Below are 25,270 nucleotides of genomic sequence, written 5' to 3' on the forward strand. Positions count from 1 at the left end.
GTCGACTCTAACCTCAAATCTAATTGGCGGTGTAAGTTCAAGACGAAATACAAGTCAAAATGTATGTTCAATTTCAAGTCTAGACTATATCCAGACCCAAGTTCTAGTTCAAGTCCGGATTCCAGTTGCTATTACTATTACAGACCACGGTAAAACTTCAAGTGCAAGTCGAAATCCAAATCCAAGTTTAAATTTAGGTACAAGTGTGATTGAAAATCCATCCAAGTTCAGGTTCAAGTTAATATCCAAGTTCCCGTCCCGAATCCTAGCTCACTTTAAACTGCAAAAGCTTGCATGATAAAATTTAATGCGCATATGCTGCACAACTACGGAAATTTTATTATTTATTAGCAGCTTTATAAACTTGAAGTTAAAAACCATCTAAAAAGTATAAAACTTAAATTGTTACTTGGGATGTCTCTACATAGAATTTTAATACATTTTTGGAGTTTACGTTAATGCCTATAACTTGATTATTTTTCAAGCAATCAGTATCGGATTCGAATTCTTAGAGCTTTGCAACGATGTATTTAGAATTCCGAACTTCCTTTTAAACGGAAGTTATGGGCGAAAGCCAAAATATGGCCTACTACTTTTAGAATTTAAGATTTCTCAGCTTTGCTGAGAATAAAGGATGATGATAAAGGAATTAATCACACCATGAAAACATAAAACGTCACAGATATTTCTAACTTCCATCGCAGGTTTCGATTAGCATCGCACAAACGAAAGTGCACTTGTTCCCGATCGCAGGTGTCATCTTTCCGGTGCCCTTAACCCTCACTAACCCAGTTTTAATTCCCCTCTATCAGTTCGGAAGACAAATGTCTCGTTCACGATTTTCTCCGGGCTTGCCGCCACACACCGGTGCGGTGCAGCGCGGCAGTAGTGGTACCGTTTGCTGCCGTGAAAAATTACCCATTAATTGTAGCTTCGTTTCGCTCCAGATTCAGATTGCCAACGAGCTTGCCGGTAGGTAGAAGACACTTTACCGGGTGTGCCCTCGGTGATATGCTGCTTCTCACCGTCGTCGTCGTCGTCGTCGCTGCGCTCCAGGGATCGACCCCGCACAAACAAGTCGTGACTGTACGATCATCGGCATCCGTTGTGTATGGCCTGGATGATGCACGGTAGCGAATGCGACGACCGAGACGACGACGACGACGACAACGGTAGCAATCGTAATAATTATATGCTTCTTCAAACGGAAACCACGCGGCCAAGGCCAACCAGGTCGATAAATCCGGATCAATAATCACCTGTGCCTCCACGACGGTTAGTTTTACCAAAGTGGAAGAAAACAGAAACACCTGTTTTATCGGCCCTCGCGTACGCAAATAACAGACGCAGATAGGTATAAGGCGAAATACATAAACCGGCTTCTGTTTATCCCCGCTGTCAACAAAGTGTGGCGCAGTTATCCCTGTTCCGGAATTTGAAAGTGAATCGTACCACCACGCACCGGTGGCGGTGGTGGTGGTGGTGCGGTGCGCTCGCTATACTCTCTCGCAGGCACAGGTTAGATTAAAAAGTGTGATATCTAAATCGGAGACGACCTCGTTTCGCGAGGCGACACGTGAATGACAAGACGCAGTCCTATCAACAACGTAATCAGCGCAACGGGTAAATGGAGGAAAGTGATGTAGTCAAACAGGAAAATTTAAATTGAGAACGGAAAAAAGCGTCAAAGCAGATTACTGCCAGATGAACTGGTTCGGAGGGTTTGGGGAAATATGTATATTACAATAATAGTCATAAACTGGAGTAGAGTTCGTGGAGCCTCTGTAAAGTAACAGAAAATTGTTATATTGAAAATGGATTCGATCACTATCTCTGTTGGTTAAAACCACGCATTATAAACCAGAAAAAAAACTTTTGATATTTGGCAGGACGGTCTTCAGAGAAATTGATCAAGACTGAGGTTTGATGTTTTCTCGACGTTTCGATACTTCGTTGGAGTTTTTTCAAGGGATAATTCATTTAGGAAAAGAAGCGTTTAGTATTTGCAGTACAATTACAATACAGGAAAAGTTTTTAAATATTCAAACTTATGTACCAACTACTACCCTCCATGACCGTAATATGTCCACTCCCCAAAATAGAACAAAAGACGTAAATGATATTAAGACTTGAAAAAGACACCAACAAAGTGACGAAACGTTGGGAAAACATCAAAGTCAGCGTCAGCGTATTTGAAGAGTACAATTCAAAAATTGAACTTGAAATAAAGTCCAGTCCTAAAACCTAAAATTTTTTTCAGGAAATCTATAGAACATTTACTGAAGAAGATCGCGCTTGTGACTGTTTTGCATTTTATCTGGAATCTTCAGTGCATGTTGTCGTCAATCAACTTCATGCTCAGGCTTGCAGGCTTTAAACAATTTGGATGCCTCTAAGGGTCATGAACCTGACGGAATCCCTCAAGTATTCACAAAAAATCTTGCAATGTAGTTCACTGCTTCTTTGTTTCGGTTTTTTAACTTGTCACTGGAAACCGGAATTTCCCAAAAATATGGAAAACCTGATTTATAGTTTAAATTTTTAAATCGGGCCGGAAATTTGATGTATGTAATTATCGAGGTATTGCCATAATCTCTTGTATTCCAAAACTTTTCAAAACAATTGCAATGAAAAATTATTTCTTCAAAACAGAATTGCAAAAATGCAACACGGCTTCTTCAGACGACGCACGACTACGTCAAATTTACCGGAATTTAAAGACTACTCATTGAATGAAATGGATAATGAAAACCATGTCGAAGCACTTTATACGGACTTTGGCGAGGCATTCGATCGCATTGACATACCAATGCTGCTTTTCAAATTGCAAAATATTGAAATGGCTTGAATGCCGCTAGATGGACGCTAAAGCGCAACGTGTCATATTTAGCGTAAACTTAAACGCTGATACAGATTACCCGTCATAATTTCTTTCCGTTCCGTTGCTGTTGACGGTTGCTGACGGTTAATCTGAACCGGGCTTTTTGGGTGAACCAATCAGATTGCAAGGGAATTTGACAGTCGTTCACAGACGTTCGTCGAGTGTATTTGACAGAACATCCCAAGTAACAATTTGGGTTTTATTACACTCTTATGATGGCATTTAAGACCAAAATTAGTCTTTAAGACCACCATAAGAGTACAAGAAAACTCACATTGTTGCTTGGGATGTCTATGCTGGAGCCATCTGTGCGATTTTTCAGCTTTTTCAATGAGCCATTGTAGTTCTAATCGACAACAAATAATTAAATTTAACGGAAAGACCTCGAGTTCAATTGAAGTCACTTCTGGCGTCCCTCAAGGTGTTCATTTGGGACCTCTTCTTTTTATTCGGTATCTAAACGACATTTGCTTCATTCTCAAGGAGCCTGAAGTGCTAATATATGCGGAAGACATGAAGCTATTTTTGGATATCTATAGTGAGTGAGTGAGCGTGAAAATGTTTATATGTATGTTCCACCATAACTCCAGAACGCCTTGACCGATCTCCACCAAATTTGGCACACATATTCCTTGATATAAGGGAATCAGCACTGGGGGGTTGAGAAAAGGGGAAGGTGGGTCATAACAAGGTGGGAGGGGGGGCATAACTCCTAAATGCCCGGACGGTTCTTCACCAAACTTGGCATACATGTTTCTTGACATAAGGGAATCAGCACTAATGGGTTGACAAGAAAGGGGGGGGGTGCGGATTCCTAACGTGTGGAGGAGGCTATCACTCTGAAATGCCTGGACGGTTCTTCATCAAACTTGGCGCACATGTTCCTTAATAAAAGAGAAACAGCACTGAGGATAACAAAAAGGAGTGGGAGGTTCCCTAATAGGAAGGGTCCGTAATAGGGGGGGGGGGACACCTTGACCGTTCGTTGTCAAACTTGACACACACATTCCTTGACATCAGGGAATTTCCACCTTGGTTGACAAAAAGAGGGGCGCTAATAAGGGGGGGGGGGATGCAGTACTAAACTAATAAATAAATAAAAAGCTGTCTTTGTCTGAAAAAAATGTCTTTGTTTCTCTTTATAGAGCTTTCTGTAAAGAAAACAGATGTGCAAGTGGCCGGCTAGACAAAAAAGGAGAAGCTGACAAACGGGGAGGGACGTCCAAAAGAGGAAAAAGCGTTATATTTTTGCATTTTAAGCATTTCGGTTACAATACATGATGTACAAGTGGCTGTGAGACAAAGGCGCCCCGAGTAAGATCGGGCACTCAGCTAGTAAGAAATATGGAAGAGATCAAAATAATCCAGAATGAAATACACATATTCTATGTATGGTATAAAAGAGCATATTAGAACTCAATGTAAAAAACTACAAGGTATACAGCCCTAAGGGTTGTATGAAAGGGTGACGTAAGACTATATCAGATCATTAGATCAAAGACTAATGTAAACTGCATTTCTGGCATATGTATGTTTATAAGAATCTGTGTGTGCCATTGTTTAAGTGAATGTTTAAAAGAGAAGAGCGAAATATTCAGATTCAATTCTTCATTTAATACAATGCTGGCATTGAAAATACGTGGACGGGGGTTCATAAGTACAACGCCTGCATCCTTTGAGACATAAATTTCTTTTGAAAATCACTTGTGTGCATCATAAAGGTTGAAATGGTAATGAATGACCAATTTCTGTTTTATTTGTATGAGAGTCCTTATCCTCCTCATAAAATAAATAAATTCAAAATAAATTCATGCCTCCAAAAACCCCCGCATGCCAAATTTGGCTCCATTTGCTTGATTAGTTCTCGAGTTTTGAGAAAATTTGTGTTTCATTGATATGGGAGCCCCCCCCCCCCCCTCTTTCATAAAATTGCTCTCTTACCACCCTTTACCCACCAGCAATTGGTCATCCAACGACATATATATTGTTCAGTTGCGTTCAGTAGTTTAGTAGTTATTAGCATTTGAAATCTTTCATTCAAACGTTATACATCTATTTCCGTTTTCACAAAGTGCTGCCCAGTCCCAGTATAGTAAACAAAGACGTAGTCCTACGTCAAAAAAAATCATTTAGCAGAAAAAGTATGAAGGTCTGTGCCTAGGGGCTCGAACGAGTGCTCTGAAACATTTCTTTAAATTTGATACAAGAAGACAAGCTTAAATTTCCAAATGCCCGTGCTCTGTATATCGGCTGTATCCATTTCTTAGGGGGGCTCCGTAGCCGCAAGGTTACCGAGTCTGCTTTGACAAGCGAGTGGTCGTGGGTTCGAATCTTAGTAGAATCAAGCCATTCTCGATGTCAAGTGACTTTAGCATGGGTTTATTCTCAGGCCCCTCCATTTACCCTTCCTTCGTGCTGAATTCTATATTTACCCTCTGAAGCCTCTTAACAGTGCAAATGTCCCTCCTATAGTTAAGTGTACTGGTCAGAGGTACGAATGAGTCCTCGCCAGGGACGGCTATAATATGGGATAGTGCTGGCAGCGAGGAATAAGTGGGTAAAGTAGATTAAGCTTTGAAGGAAGGGTAAACCCCAATACACGCAAGCACGCATAAAATTTAATAAGCATATCGCTCACTCAATAGCGATTATAGCAAAAAGAAATGCAGTGCAGGTCATACAGCAAACACCCGGGCGATATTACAATAGATCAACTATACTGGTCGCAGTAATGAGTCCACACATGGAAAAAAAAAATCCATTTCTTAGAGTTTGTAGTTCCACTAAGAGTTTTATTAGGCCACAATCACACTTCTTCCCGTGATTGGCGACGATATAGTATTTTGAAAACTTCTGTGTGACTTGTGGCACTAGTCAACTTTGGGTAACTAGCTTGAAACGAATGTTAACTGGTTTAAGGATCTTGTTCAAAACATAAAATATTTGTCATTGGACGCACAACTTACGGTTGAACGGAAAAGATAAATAAATAATCTGGGTTATCAGTTCCGCTGGTTCACATTCATTAATTTCCTTGAACATAGTTGATATACAGCATTATTTATTGTGTCAGGTTGATTTGGAATATAATTACCTTTCAACTAGCACACAAACAACGAGTTAAAGTTATGACAGTTAAAATATCATCAATTAGCTAACGTCCTCTGCACATTAATAGTTTTTTTGACACTCTGTTTATCAGTTATTCCACACTTGACAGCAACACAATCGAATAGTTGCGTGGAACTAATTGTAAAGCAACAAATTAAAAGCCTAAAATCTATCCTCGGATCAGACAGTCGCTAATTCTTCCGCACATTGAAAATGGCTGCATACGTCACATGCATGAATATTCCATCACTTCTTTTTCATATAAGACATCAGTTTTGAATAAATTCGTGCAGTAAGTGGATACAAACTGTTCACTATCCGGACAACAAATTCGACTAGGTTTATCGTGGTCCCAAGAAAGCTTGTTGGAAAGTGGAGACATCTCTTTTGCTAATGCACTTTCTTAACACAGACATCAAATTGGTCTAGGCTTATAGCGGTTCTAAGAAATTTTGTCAGGACGAAAGAACTTTATCACTTTTACTGGCGTACTTCCCAAGCATAAATGGGTCATTCCATCTCAAACGTAAAAAAGGAAATAGCGCCACTGCTAGGGGGATTGATTAAGCGGCATAATATCTTGGGAAATTGGTTGTGGGGTCGGAATGAACAATTATGCCAACTCTGGTTGAAATCGCTGATGGTCGGATCCAATTTTTCCGATTTTTGTGTACGTTTGAGATGGAATGACTCAAATATTAAATCAGTATAAGTCTGAACGTCGTAGAGAATCTTCGACCTGTTGGGACGACAGAACTTGGTCTTTTTTTCTAAAAATAAAATAATCACAGTAAACAAATGGTGTGTTTTACTGTCGTCCCTGCCTGTGAAGCAAGGCGATCATAAAGAAAATGTATGGTGATATTTGATCTTGAAATTTTTTGTTAATTTTGTTAAACTTAATGAGAGTCACTGAAAATTGGTTACGATTTTGATTTGACTACATACGCCATTTCCCAACAAAAAACTTGTACATATAAACTTTCTCGTAATTACCATAAAATAGTAATGATAATAGATACAAAGGAAAAGTTTCTTACAATAACAGGAACGCTGTTTTGCCATTGTGTACAGAAAATATGTCGAGAATTCGACGGTTCTTTTTTCCTAATTTTGCCATTTATGATGTCATAAAAAGCCAACGTAAGTAAAATGGGTAATTTCGGCTGAAAACTCTACGTGATCGGCTTTCCATGCGGCTTTCCAAGTCAGACAATGCAATAAATCACTGCCCATAAATCTAGCGCCATTATTATCATTAGTGTAATTACATATCACTCCACACCACAGAACCTTGATTTACGCTTATCAGTGCTTACATTGGTTTTGCTCGTAAATCACTTGAAACAAAAACCACGCAACTATTCAGGTTAATAATTGATGAGCTCGCAATCAGGTAACCTCGTACTATTCGCCTCGGAACAACATTCCACGGCAGATCATCGAGATTTCCTCCTTGATAGCGCTTCGCTGTCTACCTGAAGGCTGCCACTACCACCGCTCTTCCTTTACCCACTCACCAGCAAGTATGCTCCACCGGATTCTATGTGCCGCAGATACACACGATTATGATCGATCACCGTTGTTGCCACCTTTCCACCGCACCATGCCGGACGTGTTTCCCTCCTCTGCTGGAAGAAAGTATCTTTTAGTACCTTACATCTGACGCTTCGGCTTCTTCGATGGGGGGCCAAAGGCGTGTCCGATCCGGCGATGCTCTCAACGCTCCCAGATGGGCCTTCGCGTGTGCGAGTAGCCCTATTTTATGTGCCGGTTATCTCCTCGATCACACGACGGCCGCGCGGCTTCTTTCAGTTCCGCCAAGAGCAATCGGCCGGCAGCCGACAGCAGACGGGTTTTGTAATTACTAATTTCTCAATAGGTCATCTATCGGCCGGTGCGCGCGGTGCGGTGTGGTGGAAGTTGCTGCCAGGCCGACAAAATGTGCGCTTCCTCATCGAATTTTACATCGGATGAATACTAGTAAACGAGAGGAATAAACCCTTCGGAAAATCGGTTGTAAAAACATTAAGTTGCAACTTCGGAAGCGTTGTTAGTATATACTGGGCGCGCACTTGAGCACCCAATCGTTTTGCATAATAATTCAGGCTAACAAGGCTGTTACGGCGAGCGAACCTTCGCTTCGGCACACTACTGACTAGTTGGCTTTTCCTTTCTATATTTTGGAATGCCTCTGGTGGAAGTGACGAAAGTGGCAGCGACCTACCAACAACATGGCACGGACAGCAGCCTCTTCCCGTCTGTCGACGAACCAACCAACCAACCAAACAAGCGCAGCCACTGACAAGTCGTTGAACAAATGGTTGACAAAGTATGGCCGTAAATCAGTTTGATAACCGAACATCCCGTTTACGAAAGGTAAAAACGTTGAACGCACAGTAGAAACTCTGAAAAGGCCAATAAATTTCCATCCTGCCAAACGAAGTTTCCGACGAAACACGTTGAACATGATCACGAATTTCGAGTGTGACTGCGAGTGATGGTAGTTGGATTGGTTGGACAAAAACGATCCGTAACGAAATTCTAGCGCTCTACAAATGCCGTGAGAGCCGAAAGTAGCACAAGTGCACTCGCGAGTGGACCACCCGCCCGTTCGTTTCACCCAAGCACCCGGGTATTAGACGCCCGTTGTCCGGATGAAGCATGACGACCAGTCGCGGGGACCAAATCACACCGCAATAGATTGGCAAATGGCTAATCTTTTTTTATGCTAGCTCGTGCATTCCCTTATGCAATGTTCATAATTTTATTATGACTACTCTCGCCTTCTCTCGTTTAACCGTGGTACCAGTCAGTGACGACGGTACGGTGAAACCTACATGTTTGCGGTCATATATGCGAATTACCGGCATTCGATCGAGCTCCGTCGTTAGTTGGCCGGTTGATTGAACGGATCGCGACGCTCGCGAAAAGAAGTTTGACTTTTGCCACTTCAATAGCATTCATTAGTGTGCGCTCGAATCGAATGGATCGAACGGCGGGTTTCACTACGGGTTCAATTATCCATCGCGCTGACGGTTATCTCTAATGGCTGGCAACATTGTTGCGTTTTTGCTGAAGAAAGTAAAATGTCGATTTCTCAGTCAATTGAAGTTATCATCAACTTGATTGCAGTTTTTTGCAGACTGCAATTTTCAAGTGGTTACCTGCATCCATTGTTTCTATGGTCAGTGATGAATTTTCTATTTACTTCTATTTGCTGAGACAAAAACATGCATCATGCACGTTCAGCTGGTATTCGAAGAGAATGGTAGCACAGGACCGACAGTACTGGAGGACCATAATTCGTTCGGCACAGAATCGATAATGGACCTTCGCTACCCCTGCACATGATGATTTCGACGAAATACGATACGTCAAGGCAGACCTCAAACAGCTAGGCCGAGTATTATGTGGCAGTCAAAACGGGAAAGGTTGCAGATATTTTCAAGCATCTGAAATTGTTCAAGTTCGCTTAGAAATAGACGGATTTCAGGGCAACTCGACCAGAGGACCAGTCCCTATCAGAATTTAATGAAATGTGTATAAATGTGTATAAAGAGTTTATGTAAATAATTATCTTTGCATACTTAGTTTCTCGAAAATTGGTCTAGACTAACTTTTGGAAATCTTTGGCTTAATCGTTTTTCTCTTTTTTATTTAAAAAAATATAACTCTAAAACTATAAGACCTACAAAAAAATGATCTATGGGTGACTTTTAGAAAATCTTCTGAATTTTTATAAAAAAAATATTGAAAAAATAATGATTGATTTCTACACGGAGAAAAAAGCATTTTAAAAACTAAAAATCGATTTTCCAAAAAAGGCCAACTCAAAAATTGATGAATTTTTTTTTTTGAAGATAGATAACTATATGGAAGAATTGTAGTCCTTACATCACAAAATGGGCGTATTTAAGGGAAAAAAGTTTTTCTAACAAAAACTTTTTCCGGAAAAAAGGTATTACAGTATCGGAAATTAGGTATTACAAGGTATTACAGTATTACAGTATTACAGTATCGAGAATTATAGTACCTACAAAAAAATGATGTAAGAGTGACTTTTACAAAATTTGCGAAATTTTCATAAAAAAGTACTGGAAAAAATAAAAATCATTTCTACACTGAGAAAAAACCACTTTAAAAACTAAAATTCAATTTGCTAAAAATGCCCATCTCGGGAATTGATGAAATTTGTTTTGACGGTAGATATTTATATGGCCTACAAGTCTCTCATATATTGCAAAATGAACATATTTAAGGAAAAAAGTTTTTCTACCAAAAACTTATACCTATTTATACCCTTTTTCCCAGGAAGGACTTGTAAAAGTTTTTGTTAGAATAACTTTTATCCATTAAATATGTCCATTTGACTATATATTAAAGACTTGTAGGCCATATAAATATCTACCTGCAAAACAAATTTCATCAATTTCCAACCTGTGCTTTTTAAGAAAATCAAATTTTAGTTTTTAAGATGCGTAAGTATTAAGTTTTTTTTTCTCAGTGTGGAAATGTTTTTTATTTTTTTCAGTATTTTTTATGAAATTCAGACAAAGTTGTCTGAAAGTTACCCATACATCATTTTTGTAGGTGCTGTAATTCTTGTTTTTTTCTCAGTGTGGAAATGTTTTTTATTTTTTTCAGTATTTTTTATGAAATTCAGACAAAGTTGTCTGAAAGTTACCCATACATCATTTTTGTAGGTGCTGTAATTCTTGTTTTTTTCTCAGTGTGGAAATGTTTTTTATTTTTTTCAGTATTTTTTATGAAATTCAGACAAAGTTGTCTGAAAGTTACCCATACATCATTTTTGTAGGTGCTGTAATTGTCGAAAATACTGAAATACCTTTTCCCGGAAAAAGTTTTTGTTAGAAAAACTTCTTTCCCTTAAATATGCCCTTTTTATGATGTGAGTGGGTTAGAAGGAAAGGGGTGTAAGTGACAAAAAGTGAATTTCGAGAAAATCAGCTCCAAAGTTAATATCGTCTAGAAAATTCGTCAGGTCAAATAATACAAAACTAATGACGCACTATGGTTGTGTTAACATTTCTTTATTAAATTCTATTGAAATCTTACAAAAGCACTTTGATTTTCGGAATTTATAAGACATTTTTGAAAATGTTATTTGCACTTACACCCCTTTCCTTCTAAGTTATGCACTTGTATCCCTTTCATTCCAAGCGATTATAAGGAATTACTACTCAGAGTGAAAAAGGTTCAAGTGCATATCTTGGAATCATATAACAATCATCTTCATTGAAAGGTAGGTTAGCGGGCAGGCGGTAGCAGTTCAGGATTTTCTCGCTACGTGGTGCTAGTGCATATGTAATATTCTTGTATAGTCTGTATCTTACGCTACTGACTATTTAGAACGTTGCAATCCCGAAGGTTGTTCAAATGACTGTCATCTCGGAGATGGCACAGGAAATAGTTCAGAATATTCTCAACGTGCGGCGCTAGTGTACATGCGAGCTCGTTTTATTTGCTAACTATACCTATAAAGAAGGATTTCTGTCTGTCTGTCTGTCTGTCTGTCCGTATGTTCCTTATAGAATCAAAAACTACTGAACCAATCGGCATGAAAATGTGCATGTAGAGGTTTTTTGGGGCCAGGAAAGGTTTTAGTGATGGTTAGAAACCCCTCCCCCCACTAAGAGGGGGGGTTCCCATACAAATGAAACACAAATTTCTGCATAACTCGACAACTAATCAAGCAAATAGAACAAAATTTGGCATGTGGGTGTTTTCGGTGACAAGAATTTATTCTATGGTAAATTGAGACCCCCCCTCTTTATAAGGGGAATTATAACTCCTCTCCTCTTTAAAAGGGGGGGCTTCCACACAATTTTCCTCATAACTCGAGAAGTAATTAAGCAAATGGAACCAAATTTGGCATGTGGGTGTTTTTGGAGACAAAAATTTTTTCTATGATGAATTGGGACCCCTCCCCGTTTTAGGAGGGGGGATCCTATACACATGAAATGCAAATTTCCTCATAACTCGGGAATTAATCAAGCAAATGGAACCAAATTTGGCATGTGAAAGTTTTCTAGGGCAAGAATATTTTCTATGGTGAATTAGAACCCCTCCTCACTTTAAGAGGGGGGGGCTCCTATACAAACGAAATACAAATTTCCTCATAACTCGAGAACTAATCAAGCAAATGGAACCAAATTTGACATGTGGGTGTTTTTGGAGACAAAAATTTTTTCTATGATGAACTGGGACCCCTCCTCACTTTAGGAGGGGAGGCTCGTATACAAATGAAATACAAATTTCCTTATAACTCGAGAGCTAATCAAGCAAATGGAACCAAATTTGGCATGTGAAAGTTTCCGAGGGCAAGAATATTTTCTATGGTGAATTAGGACCCCTCTCAATTTTAAGAGGGGGGGCTCCTATACAAACGAAATACAAATTTCCTCATAACTCTAGAACTAATCAAGCAAATGGAACCAAATTTATCATGTGGGTGTTTTTGTAGGCAAGAATATTTTCTATGGCATATTTTCTATGGATTTCCCCACTTTAAGAGGGGGGGCTCCTATACAAATGAAAAACATATTTCCTCATAACTCGAGAACTAATCAAGCAAATGGAACCAAATTTGACATGTAAGTGGTTTTGGACGCAAGATTTTTTTCTATGGTGAATTGAGACCCCTCTCTTCTTTAGAAAGCGAGTTATGGCCCATCTCCTCTTTAAGCGGGTGGGCTTCCATACAAACGAAATGCAAATTTCCTCTTATCTCGAGAACTAATCAATCAAATGGAACCAAATTTGGCATGTGGGTGTTTTAGAAGGCAGAAATTTTTTCTATGGTGAATTACGACCCCTTCCCCTTTTAAGAGGGGGGCTCCCATACAAATGAAATTCAAATTTCCTTATAACTTGAGAACTAATCAAGCAAATGGAACCCCTGTGGTAGGGGGATATGGACTCTCATTCAAATAAAACAGAAATTTTTGCGAAACTCAAAAACTAATCGAACTCGAGAAATTCGAGACTCTTCCATAAAACATTAGCCAATACAAGACCACAAAAACTATCTATAGTAACACTAGATCATTCAGGACGAGGCGGTCGCGAGTGTTGCCGGTGACCCGCCGTCGGAAGCGCCGCCCACTGGGGGGCTTGCAAAACTCGAGATTGTGACAAAGATCATCCGAGATTCATGATTTATGTACAACACAGGTTAATTTGTGGCAATACGAAGTTTGTCGGGTCAGCTAGTAGCTTATAATCCATGTAACCTCAGATATTACTTTCTTAGGGAAAGTTGTTAAGTAATAGCAGCCTTGCAGATGGTATAGAAAATAATGCAGAATTGTCTCCCTACGTGGCGTTACTGTATATGTAATATTACTGTATAGGCTGTAACTTACACTACTGATTACTTAGAAAGTAATGGTCTTCGACAAGTTTATACAAGTGACTGTCACCTTCAAGATGGTATGGACAATAGTTCAGAATTTTCTCATCGGTCGGCTCTAGCGTATATTCGTATACTTAATATATCATGATACGAGTAACCAAAAATATTACTTTCTTCGGGAAAATTGTTTGAGTAATAACAGCCTGGCCGATAGTGTGTAAAATAGTATAGAATTGTTGCACTACGTCGTGCCACCATACATGTTATATACTCGTGTGGGCTGTATCTTGCGCTGCTGACTTTCTAGAACAGTGTTGCCCAGGCATAAACGTGGTGCGGGCCAAATCAGGTCGCCCCATGAGTCCGCGGGCCGCAATGACCTCTGGCTATTCTTTCGCATACCAAAATGTAAAATAGGCGACAGCAAAAGCCGATTTTTAGCAATCATCACAAGATTTAAACAATCTACAATATGCACGAGGTACTACGACTGAACTAAGTGACCCCTGTGTCATCAAAAAAATTATTCATAAGTCTGCCATCCCTCAAATTAGCCCGCGGGCCGCACAAATTATCACGAAGGGCCGTGCTTTGGCCATCACTGCTCTAGAACGTTGCGGTCTTCGGAAATGTTGTTTAAGTGACATTCATGTTTAAGATGATTTAGAAAATAGTTCTGAATTTTTTCAAGCACTAGTTTATGTATCATTATCCTTTTTTTGGTTGCCATAATCTTAGTAATCGAAGAAATTACTTTTTTCGGAAACGGAAACGTTTTAGACAACGATTTTTCTAGAATTTAAACTGTATGTAACCCCTACAACGCATTTTTTGCTTGATTAAAAAAATCACATTGTCCCCCCCCTTTCAGTTTCCTCACATCGGAAGGACAAAAACTTAATAAAATATAAGTAATGGCATAACTTGAGAACGGCTGGGCTTAAAAAAAAGTTAAAATGACATAACATGATAATGCGTAGCATTTGAATTTGTTTTGGTTTTACAAAAAAAGTAAAATTAGGATATTTTTGAAAAAATTAATAAAAAATGAGTCAAATCTGAGGGGACATGTTTTGATAATTCAAGTTTAATGATTTTTGTCTTGATTTTGAAAAGTTTTTTCTTTCAGTGTATTTTTTTCCGAAAATATACTTAATTTCCTATAACTTTTCCGTAGACGTCATTTTTAACAAAGAAGTGGTTTCCGAGATTTAAAAAAAATCCCAGTTATAAATACGCCCTTTTGAAAAGTTACTCTTGACGAAAATAATTAAGTTTCGTGGAAAATGAATCCTGGTGTGGCATCCAACATATCGGAAAAATTTCATTTCAATAAAAAATATTCGAGACAAACCGTTTTGTTAGTTGAGCTAGAATTGCTCAGATAGTGCACTTACACCCCTTTCCTTCCAAACGAAAACCAACTTTTATTTTGCTCGTTTTTTTCATGTTTTTAAAAAAGTCATTAAACGGTAAAATTTTGATGTGAATTTTCTGGCATGCATAAAACCATACTCAAAGTATCGTTTCTTACCATTATCTCGATTTTTTCAATTTTGTCACTTACACCCCTTTCCTTCTCACCCCCTCATGTATGGAAGAATTGTTTTAGTTTTTAAAATGTTTTTTCTCAGTGTAGAAATTAATTATTATTATTTTCAGTATTTTTTTATGAAAATTCAGAAGATTTTCTAAAAGTCACCCATAGATTATTTTTTTGTAGGTCCTATAATTTTCGAGTTATATTTTTTATAATAAAAAAGCGAAAAAAATAAGCCCTTTCAAAAAAGCCAGACCAATTTTCGAAAAATTAAGTATGCAAAGTTGTTTATTTACATGAACTGTTTACACACAAAAAGTTTCATTGAAATTTGAAAGGGTGCTGCCAACCCCATAGACGAGTTGAAATCCGTGAAATCCGTCAATATTTAGTATGGCAGGCAGTCTGTACTTCTGTCTTGAAAATTGGCATTTTTATTGCAACCGTTAATCAGGTATTTTCATGAACGAGTGGGTAAAAGAACATGTGTTGCATTTTCTGAAGTCACACGACTGTTCCGTGCTGTTTTGGCCGGATTTGGCATGCTGCCATTACGTAGCAAAGGTAATGGAGTAGTATGCCAGCAACCGCTTGCAAGTAGGGCCCAAAACATGTACCTCCCAATCGAGAAATGTTGGGAAGCCAGAAGTGGACCCAAAAAATTGTTAACAGCAGGAAGCAGTTTCAGGCAAATCAACGGTCTGCGGTGGCCAAAGAGGACTACAGGTAGATGGTATAAACAAATCTGATGGCAGGAGTTAAATGGAATGCCTGGCAATTCGAATCTGGTCTGGCAGATGTTTAGCTGCATATTTTTTCTGCATTTTATACTAATACAAAAAGAAACACAATCTAACTTTTTAGTAGGTAGTAAATTAAATTTTTTTACACGTATTCTTGTTTGGTTAAATCTTAACCGTTACAGTACTTGAAAGAGTTTATAAAATTTTGTTTCTGTTTGTTCAAAACGATGTAGATAATTTTTCCAGTACAATTATCACAGGAAATATGTTTCATTCCATTATGCTTGGCTTTAAACGAAGTTTAGAAGAAGTTTTGAAGGTTTTTGAAGACTTCTTCATTTTAAGATATACAAAATATTTTGCGTGCATTTTGTGTGATTTTCAAGTGATTTCTATCTCTTATATTTTCCATTTTTGACATGAAAAATTCGCGTTGAAAAAGAAAAATAAATTTTTCATTTGAAATATTTATAGAAATTGCCCCGCAACCTTATGACATAAAACAGCTTTTCAAAAAATAGTCATGGAAATCAAAAACAGCCAAACCATTTGTCCGGTGGTAAATTGAAAGCTTGAGAGAATGTGTACTCAACGCTGATTTTGTTACTTTTGAGACAGTAAAAGTAATGGAAAAATCAACTATTTACACCATTCCAGGAGTCATAAATGTACTAACTACTGGTACTACTGGTTGAAGCTATTTAGGAAAACCCTGTTTCATTATAATTACATTTATTTGCTACTAAAGTTTTATTTCAATTTAACGAATTTCAAGCGTCTGAACTAGATTGGGAAGCGGCACGTCTGTGTTTTGTCATTTTCTTGAAACTAGGTGCTAAACGTCCAACACCCAGCTCAAGTTCGGCCGATCGCGGCCGGCCCCCCTCCGGGCAGGTAGTACTAGTGGGTCATCTAAAAAGCAGCCGATACCAATCTCATATGTTAAGCGTGCCATTCAATTTGCCTACCCTACGGCCGGCCGGGCCTCTCGAAGGAGGTCAGCGAAATGCCACACAGCGACCCTCGCTGGAATGATAATCGTCCCTCGTTCGTTTCAAGTCCGAAACCGGTTCAAATTGGACTACGCTTTTAGCATTCTTTTTTTTCGGGGTCTTGGAAAGGAGAACATGCATTTCGCTAGCGATATCATTTGGAAGTGATTTTTTTTACTGACGTCAATTATGTCGTGAAAACGTTTAACATTTTTCTGCATTCCTAACATCTAACTAAACTAGCTAATAAAAAAACTAGGTTATTTGAAAGTTTACATGTAGCACCTTCTTAACTCGCTATTCTTTTGGTTTTCATTTCAGATAACAACTAACCCACTCCACTGGTATGATCTATCGTCACATCGATTTGATCAGTTGATCGCCCAGAACGCAGCCCCCATCAACTGGGGCTAGAAGCTCTAGCAGCCAAATAACCAAACAAAAAACCCTGCAAGCCCACTTCCGCTGGACGGAACAAGAGGCACCAGTGTGGGGAGAAAAGTAGTAGTAGTAGAAGAAGAAGAATTCCGCTAGTTCCAACCATTACAATCGCCGCTGAAAGGGCTTCCGAAGTCATAACTGTTTCGTCTTAATGAACCGTGCTGCCACCACGTCCGATGGTGGCCGATTTCTGCTTCTGCTGCTGACTGCGCGCGGCGCTGGTGAGTTGAATAATATATTACTAACGAAGCAAGGGTTTCTAGCCGTAATTACCGGTGCTAAAGGTTTTATGAGGAGCAACCGGGCGGCCGCAGTGCCATTGTGACAACAACCGAGCGAGCTATGCTGTGTTTTAATCGTTTCTCTGCTGCGCTGGTGGGACCCTTAAGAGAGGTGAAGCTATTAAATTAATGCTAATTGTGCAACGCAGGCGTTATCTCGGTTGATTGTAGTCAATTGTGACAGACACTTAGATTATAAATCGATTTCTTATTTGACACATTACGTGCCAGAACGCGAATTACCGGTTCATTTTATGAATATGAAGACTGCGATTGCGCCGTACAATACAACAACGGGTGAGAGATTTAATGGAATTGGTCCATAAAAAAATAAAGTTCGTCGGATCAAGGTACGGCTTGGGTAGTAAACTGAGAATAGATATTAAATTCTATCAGTTTCTTTTATTGAACCATGTCCATAAAAACAATCAAATCACTTGCTTCGACCAGAACCTACAATGGATAGAACCTATTTCTAGGTTACCTTAGAAGCCGTTTTATTGCTCTACAATTTCAGATACACTTAACGGCGAATAGTAAATCTCTATCAAGCATAGTTAGGTCATGGAAGTTTCCTTACAAGAAAAAGGCCAAAACAAAATTAGTTGTACCTGACATGAGCGACTTTTAATTAAGTTTCTTATCGGTTGGTGCTTGAGTGCCAATTTTGTTTTCATCTTCACTAGAATGCAACAACTAAGTTTCTATTTCTGCAACTTTGAGAGACTTTCACGTAACAAACCGTTGATAAACGAGAAAACAAACAGCTCGTAAAGCGTGCACTTTAAAACTGCTGATTAAATACAGTCTTCCCGTGGGATCCGTCCATTGTGTAAGCTGGGTTGCGATGGCCAGAGCAGCCAGGTGTGTTGCACGTGGTGCACGTGAACAGTTGAGAAAATACTTGCATGATTGTGAAATCGTAATTGTTGCATGGCCTTCTGAAGGTTCGTTCTGGGTGTTCTTCTATGCTTTTATTATAACTACTTTCATGCCGGAAAGCATCCACCGCTTTTTTCCCAACATTTTGCATATTCAAAATTAACGGGTTTGCAGAAGTTTGATACAATGTACCTGATGGAACTCATTAATTTTAAATTTATATACTATGAGCAAGAGACGGAAGCTGACGAATTTCGCGCCAACTCAATCAGATGTTGGCATTATGTTTTTAGGACTGAATGAAACTTGTAGAGTGTAAAACCCACGTCTAATTAGAAAACTTGGCATAATTAGTTTTTTCCGAAATTGGTCCTTTTGGAGAAAGTTAATTTTTTTATAATTAGATTTTTTAGTCACGGGAAAGTTATGTGTGCAAAACAATCCTTTCCTTTTCCTTTACGTTTCCGCTTACTAATTTTCCTGTTCAGCCGTCGTCAGAAATATTAAAACACTAATTGACACGGGCGTGTCTAAGTTGGGGCTCATTGGGGTCCGTGCCTCATCTTCTATATAAAATCTATACCTATAAAGAAGGATTTCTGTCTGTCTGTCTGTCTGTCTGTCTGTCTGTCTGTCTGTCTGTCTGTCTGTCTGTCTGTCTGTCTGTCTGTCTGTCTGTCTGTCTGTCTGTCTGTCTGTCTGTCTGTCTGTCTGTCTGTCTGTCTGTCTGTCTGTCTGTCTGTCTGTCTGTCTGTCTGTCTGTCTGTCTGTCTGTCTGTCTGTCTGTCTGTCTGTCTGTCTGTCTGTCTGTCTGTCTGTCTGTCTGTCTGTCTGTCTGTCTGTCTGTCTGTCTGTCTGTCTGTCTGTCTGTCTGTCTGTCTGTCTGTCTGTCTGTCTGTCTGTCTGTCTGTCTGTCTGTCTGTCTGTCTGTCTGTCTGTCTGTCTGTCTGTCTGTCTGTCTGTCTGTCTGTCTGTCTGTCTGTCTGTCTGTCTGTCTGTCTGTCTGTCTGTCTGTCTGTCTGTCTGTCTGTCTGTCTGTCTGTCTGTCTGTCTGTCTGTCTGTCTGTCTGTCTGTCTGTCTGTCTGTCTGTCTGTCTGTCTGTCTGTCTGTCTGTCTGTCTGTCTGTCTGTCTGTCTGTCTGTCTGTCTGTCTGTCTGTCTGTCTGTCTGTCTGTCTGTCTGTCTGTCTGTCTGTCTGTCTGTCTGTCTGTCTGTCTGTCTGTCTGTCTGTCTGTCTGTCTGTCTGTCTGTCTGTCTGTCTGTCTGTCTGTCTGTCTGTCTGTCTGTCTGTCTGTCTGTCTGTCTGTCTGTCTGTCTGTCTGTCTGTCTGTCTGTCTGTCTGTCTGTCTGTCTGTCTGTCTGTCTGTCTGTCTGTCTGTCTGTCTGTCTGTCTGTCTGTCTGTCTGTCTGTCTGTCTGTCTGTCTGTCTGTCTGTCTGTCTGTCTGTCTGTCTGTCTGTCTGTCTGTCTGTCTGTCTGTCTGTCTGTCTGTCTGTCTGTCTGTCTGTCTGTCTGTCTGTCTGTCTGTCTGTCTGTCTGTCTGTCTGTCTGTCTGTCTGTCTGTCTGTCTGTCTGTCTGTCTGTCTGTCTGTCTGTCTGTCTGTCTGTCTGTCTGTCTGTCTGTCTGTCTGTCTGTCTGTCTGTCTGTCTGTCTGTCTGTCTGTCTGTCTGTCTGTCTGTCTGTCTGTCTGTCTGTCTGTCTGTCTGTCTGTCTGTCTGTCTGTCTGTCTGTCTGTCTGTCTGTCTGTCTGTCTGTCTGTCTGTCTGTCTGTCTGTCTGTCTGTCTGTCTGTCTGTCTGTCTGTCTGTCTGTCTGTCTGTCTGTCTGTCTGTCTGTCTGTCTGTCTGTCTGTCTGTCTGTCTGTCTGTCTGTCTGTCTGTCTGTCTGTCTGTCTGTCTGTCTGTCTGTCTGTCTGTCTGTCTGTCTGTCTGTCTGTCTGTCTGTCTGTCTGTCTGTCTGTCTGTCTGTCTGTCTGTCTGTCTGTCTGTCTGTCTGTCTGTCTGTCTGTCTGTCTGTCTGTCTGTCTGTCTGTCTGTCTGTCTGTCTGTCTGTCTGTCTGTCTGTCTGTCTGTCTGTCTGTCTGTCTGTCTGTCTGTCTGTCTGTCTGTCTGTCTGTCTGTCTGTCTGTCTGTCTGTCTGTCTGTCTGTCTGTCTGTCTGTCTGTCTGTCTGTCTGTCTGTCTGTCTGTCTGTCTGTCTGTCTGTCTGTCTGTCTGTCTGTCTGTCTGTCTGTCTGTCTGTCTGTCTGTCTGTCTGTCTGTCTGTCTGTCTGTCTGTCTGTCTGTCTGTCTGTCTGTCTGTCTGTCTGTCTGTCTGTCTGTCTGTCTGTCTGTCTGTCTGTCTGTCTGTCTGTCTGTCTGTCTGTCTGTCTGTCTGTCTGTCTGTCTGTCTGTCTGTCTGTCTGTCTGTCTGTCTGTCTGTCTGTCTGTCTGTCTGTCTGTCTGTCTGTCTGTCTGTCTGTCTGTCTGTCTGTCTGTCTGTCTGTCTGTCTGTCTGTCTGTCTGTCTGTCTGTCTGTCTGTCTGTCTGTCTGTCTGTCTGTCTGTCTGTCTGTCTGTCTGTCTGTCTGTCTGTCTGTCTGTCTGTCTGTCTGTCTGTCTGTCTGTCTGTCTGTCTGTCTGTCTGTCTGTCTGTCTGTCTGTCTGTCTGTCTGTCTGTCTGTCTGTCTGTCTGTCTGTCTGTCTGTCTGTCTGTCTGTCTGTCTGTCTGTCTGTCTGTCTGTCTGTCTGTCTGTCTGTCTGTCTGTCTGTCTGTCTGTCTGTCTGTCTGTCTGTCTGTCTGTCTGTCTGTCTGTCTGTCTGTCTGTCTGTCTGTCTGTCTGTCTGTCTGTCTGTCTGTCTGTCTGTCTGTCTGTCTGTCTGTCTGTCTGTCTGTCTGTCTGTCTGTCTGTCTGTCTGTCTGTCTGTCTGTCTGTCTGTCTGTCTGTCTGTCTGTCTGTCTGTCTGTCTGTCTGTCTGTCTGTCTGTCTGTCTGTCTGTCTGTCTGTCTGTCTGTCTGTCTGTCTGTCTGTCTGTCTGTCTGTCTGTCTGTCTGTCTGTCTGTCTGTCTGTCTGTCTGTCTGTCTGTCTGTCTGTCTGTCTGTCTGTCTGTCTGTCTGTCTGTCTGTCTGTCTGTCTGTCTGTCTGTCTGTCTGTCTGTCTGTCTGTCTGTCTGTCTGTCTGTCTGTCTGTCTGTCTGTCTGTCTGTCTGTCTGTCTGTCTGTCTGTCTGTCTGTCTGTCTGTCTGTCTGTCTGTCTGTCTGTCTGTCTGTCTGTCTGTCTGTCTGTCTGTCTGTCTGTCTGTCTGTCTGTCTGTCTGTCTGTCTGTCTGTCTGTCTGTCTGTCTGTCTGTCTGTCCTGTGTTCCTTATAGAATCAAAAACTACTGAACCAATCGGCGTGAAAATTTGCATGTAGAGGTTTTTGGGGCCAGGAAAGGTTTTAGTGATGGTTAGAGACCCCTCCCCCCACTAAGAGGGGGGGCTCCCATACAAATGTAACACAAATTTCTGCATAACTCGAGAACTAATCAAGCAAATAGAACCAAATTTGGCATGTGGGTGTTTTCGGTGACAAGAATTTATTCTAGGGTAATTTGAGACCCCTCCCCTCTTTATAAGGGGAATTATAACTCCTCTCCCCTTTAAGAGGGGGGGTTTCCATACAAATTTCCTCATAACTCGAGAACTAATCAAGCAAATGGAACCAAATTTGGCATGTGAAAGTTTTCGAGGGCAAGAAAATTTTCTATGTTGAATTAGGACCCCTCCTCACTTTAAGAGGGGGGGCTCCTGTACAAATGAAATACCAATTTCCTCATAACTCGAGAACTAATCAAGCAAATGGAACCAAATTTGGCATGTGTGTGTTTTTGGAGACAAATTTTTTTTCTATGATGAATTGGGACCCCTCCCCACTTTAAGTGGGGGGGGGGCTCCTATACAAACGAAATACAAATTTCCTTATAACTCGAGAGCTAATCCAGCAAATGGAACCAAATTTGGCATGTAGGTGTTTTTGGAGGCAAGAATTTTTTCTATGATGAATAAGAACCTCTCCCCACTTTAGGAGGGGGGGCTCCTATACAAATGAAATACAAATTTCCTCATAACTCGAGAACTAATCAAGCAAATGGAACCAAATTTGGCATGTGGGTGTTTTCGGTGACAAGAATTTATTCTATGGTAAATTGAGACCCCTCCCTCTTTATAAGGGGAATTGTAACTCCTCTCCCCTTTAAGAGGGGGGGCTTCCATACAAATTTCCTCATAACTCGAGAACTAATCAAGCAAATGGAACCAAATTTGGCATGTGAAAGTTTTCGAGGGCAGCAAAATTGTCTACGGTGAATTAGGACCCCTCCCCACTCTAAGAGGGGGGGCTCCTGTACAAATGAAATACAAATTTCCTCCTAACTCGAGAACTAATCAAGCGAATTGAACCAAATTTGGCATATGTGTGTTTTTGGAGACAATTTTTTTTCAATGATGAATTGGGACCCCTTCCCACTTTAGGAGGGGGGGTCCTATACAAACGAAATACAAATTTCCTCATAACTCGAGAACTAATCCAGCAAATGGAACCAAATTTGGCGTGTAGGTGTTTTAGGAGGCAAGAATTTTTCTGTGATGAATTAGGACCTCTTCCCACATTAGGAGGGGGGGCTCCAATACAAATGAAATACAAATTTCCCCATAACTCGAGAACTAATCAAGCAAATAGAACCAAATTCGGCATGTGGAGGTTTTTGGAGGCAAAAATATTTTCTACGGTGAATTAGGATCCTTCCACACTTCAAGAGGGGGGGCTTCTACACAAATGAAATACAAATTTCCTCATAATTCGAGAACTTATCAAGCAAATGGAACCATATTTGGCATGTGGGTGTTTTTGGAGGCAACCATTTTTCCCATTATGAATTAGGACTTCATACCTTTTTAGGAGGGGGGGGGGCTCCCATTCAAACGAAATACAAATTTGCTCATAACTTTAGAACTAATCAAGCAAATGGAACCAAATTTGGCATGTGAGAGTTTTAGATGGCAGAATTTTTTTTCTGTGGTGTATTACGACCCCTTTCCCTTTTAAGAGGGTGGGCTCCCATACAAATGAAATATAAATTTCCTTATAATTTTAGTACTAATCAAGCAAATGGAACCAAATTTAGCATGTAGGAGATTTTTGAGTCTTGAATTTATTTTATGATAGTTAGAGACCTCTCACCCCTGTGGTAGGGGGATATGGACTCTCATACAAATAAAACAGAAATTTTTGCGAAACTCAAAAACTAAGCGAACTCGAGAAATTCGAGACTCTTCCATAAAACATTAGTCAATACAAGACCACAAAAACTATCTATAGTAACACTAGATCATTCAGGACGAGCCGGTCGCGAGTGTTGCCGGTGACCCGCCGTCGGAAGCGCCGCCCACTGGGGGGCTTGCAAAACTCGAGATAGTGACAAAGATCATCCGAGATTCATGATTTATGTACAACACAGGTTAATTTGTGGCAATACGAAGTTTGTCGGGTCAGCTAGTTTAATATAAAACAAAACAATTTCTGTTACATCCGCAGTTTGTAGTAATGTAATCGGCCGCTTAGTTTCATGCCCAAGGATTAATTAAATTACAAATTTTGTTTCAAGCCTAATTTAAGCTTAATTTCAAGTTCAAATTCAGTTCTAATTTCATGCCTTATTTCAACACTGATTTAAAGACAGGGTTTAAGTTCAATTCTAAGCGTAATTTGAATCCAATTTATATCTAATTCAAAGTCCAAATTCAATATCTGCTTTAAGTTCAATTTCAAGTCCGTTTCCCAATTTTAGATGCTTTCAAGTGCATCTTCAAACCCGATTTCAAATTCAATTTCATTTCCAATGTAAAACCAACTTAATTCATTATAAGTTTTAAATTCTATTTTTGGTCAAGTGATGATGGAAATTTTTTTTGGAAAAGAGCACGGGACATACGCGATAGAATTGAAAAAACAAGAACAGAAAACGAGGAAAATGGACAGAAAAAATGGAAATGGAAGATATACGAGATAAAACGGAAAACAGAACGAGATAGAAAAGGAGCAAAAGCAGGACATAATAGAAACGGAAAAGACGAAAAATCAAAAGAATATAAATATATAAACTTAAATATTTGACAGAATAAAAAACAAAAGATTGGAAAATAGGCAAAAACGGGCCTGAAAATGAAAGAAAGAAGAGAAAAATAAGAAGAAAATCTGGTTCAAAAAGGATGAACAATGGGACAGGAAAAAAAGGAAAACAGCAGACAAAAAAAGAAAAAAAAAACTCGAACAGAAAGAAAGGAAAAAAGAAGTAAAGGGAAGAATGGGACAGAAAAAGAAATTAAACATAAGACAGTGAAGGGAAAATATAACAGAAACCAAAAGAAACCAAAAGGGAAAAGTTGAACAGCGAGAGAGCAAATAGTAGACTGACGGAGGAATCGAGGAAAACGTGGAAAAGAGGTCAAACGGGATGTAAAATAAAAAAGATGCGACAAATGGAAATGCGATTGAAAAATGGGACAGAAAAAGAAAAAAAGGAAGTGGAAAAACTGTAAAAAAAAGACGTTAAAAAGGAAGCTAAAAAAAGGAAAACCAGAGAACAAACGGAAAAAGCGAGCCTAAAACAGAAAGATCCGAAAGAGTCAAAACAGAACAGACGAAGTCGAAAACTGGGAGGAAAAAGAATTAGAAAAGACGAAAATTAGATAGAAATTTAGAAAAAATGGAAGAAAACCGAAGAAAAACGAAACAATGAAACAGAAAGCACGTGACCAAAAAAAAATTAAAAAAGAGAATAAACGGGATGTAAAAAGTGAAAAATGTAGAAAAAATAAAAGAGGAAATGAGGCAAAAAAGAAGAGGATCTAGCGAAAAATATCGAGAAAGATCGAATGGAAGAGATGAGAAGGAAAATGGGAGAAAAGAAGGAAAAACAATAAATAAAATGAGGAAAATGAGGACAAACTGGAGAGCAAGACACGGAAGACAAACAAGACAAAGCGACAAACAAAACGTGAAAAA

The 25,270-nt window shown here is 39.8% G+C and overlaps 1 protein-coding gene and 1 long non-coding RNA gene across 3 annotated transcripts in view; both read left to right on the plus strand.

Moving 5' to 3' along the window:
- The window catches only part of LOC128742577 (uncharacterized), a 198,446-nt gene extending 181,453 nt beyond the window's left edge, over positions 1-16,993 (plus strand). For both annotated transcript variants that reach the window (XR_008412264.1, XR_008412265.1), the window contains exon 5: positions 16,967-16,993. This is a non-coding gene — a long non-coding RNA (uncharacterized LOC128742577). The remainder of the gene's footprint in view (positions 1-16,966) is intronic.
- A 3-nt stretch (positions 16,994-16,996) lies between these two features.
- The window catches only part of LOC128742576 (uncharacterized), a 55,270-nt gene continuing 46,996 nt past the window's right edge, over positions 16,997-25,270 (plus strand). Inside the window, exon 1 of the mRNA XM_053838980.1 lies at positions 16,997-17,307. The gene's annotated coding sequence lies outside the window, so the exon portion shown is untranslated. The remainder of the gene's footprint in view (positions 17,308-25,270) is intronic.

This window comes from Sabethes cyaneus, chromosome 3 (genome assembly GCF_943734655.1).
Source record: "Sabethes cyaneus chromosome 3, idSabCyanKW18_F2, whole genome shotgun sequence".
Taxonomy (NCBI): domain Eukaryota; kingdom Metazoa; phylum Arthropoda; class Insecta; order Diptera; family Culicidae; genus Sabethes; species Sabethes cyaneus.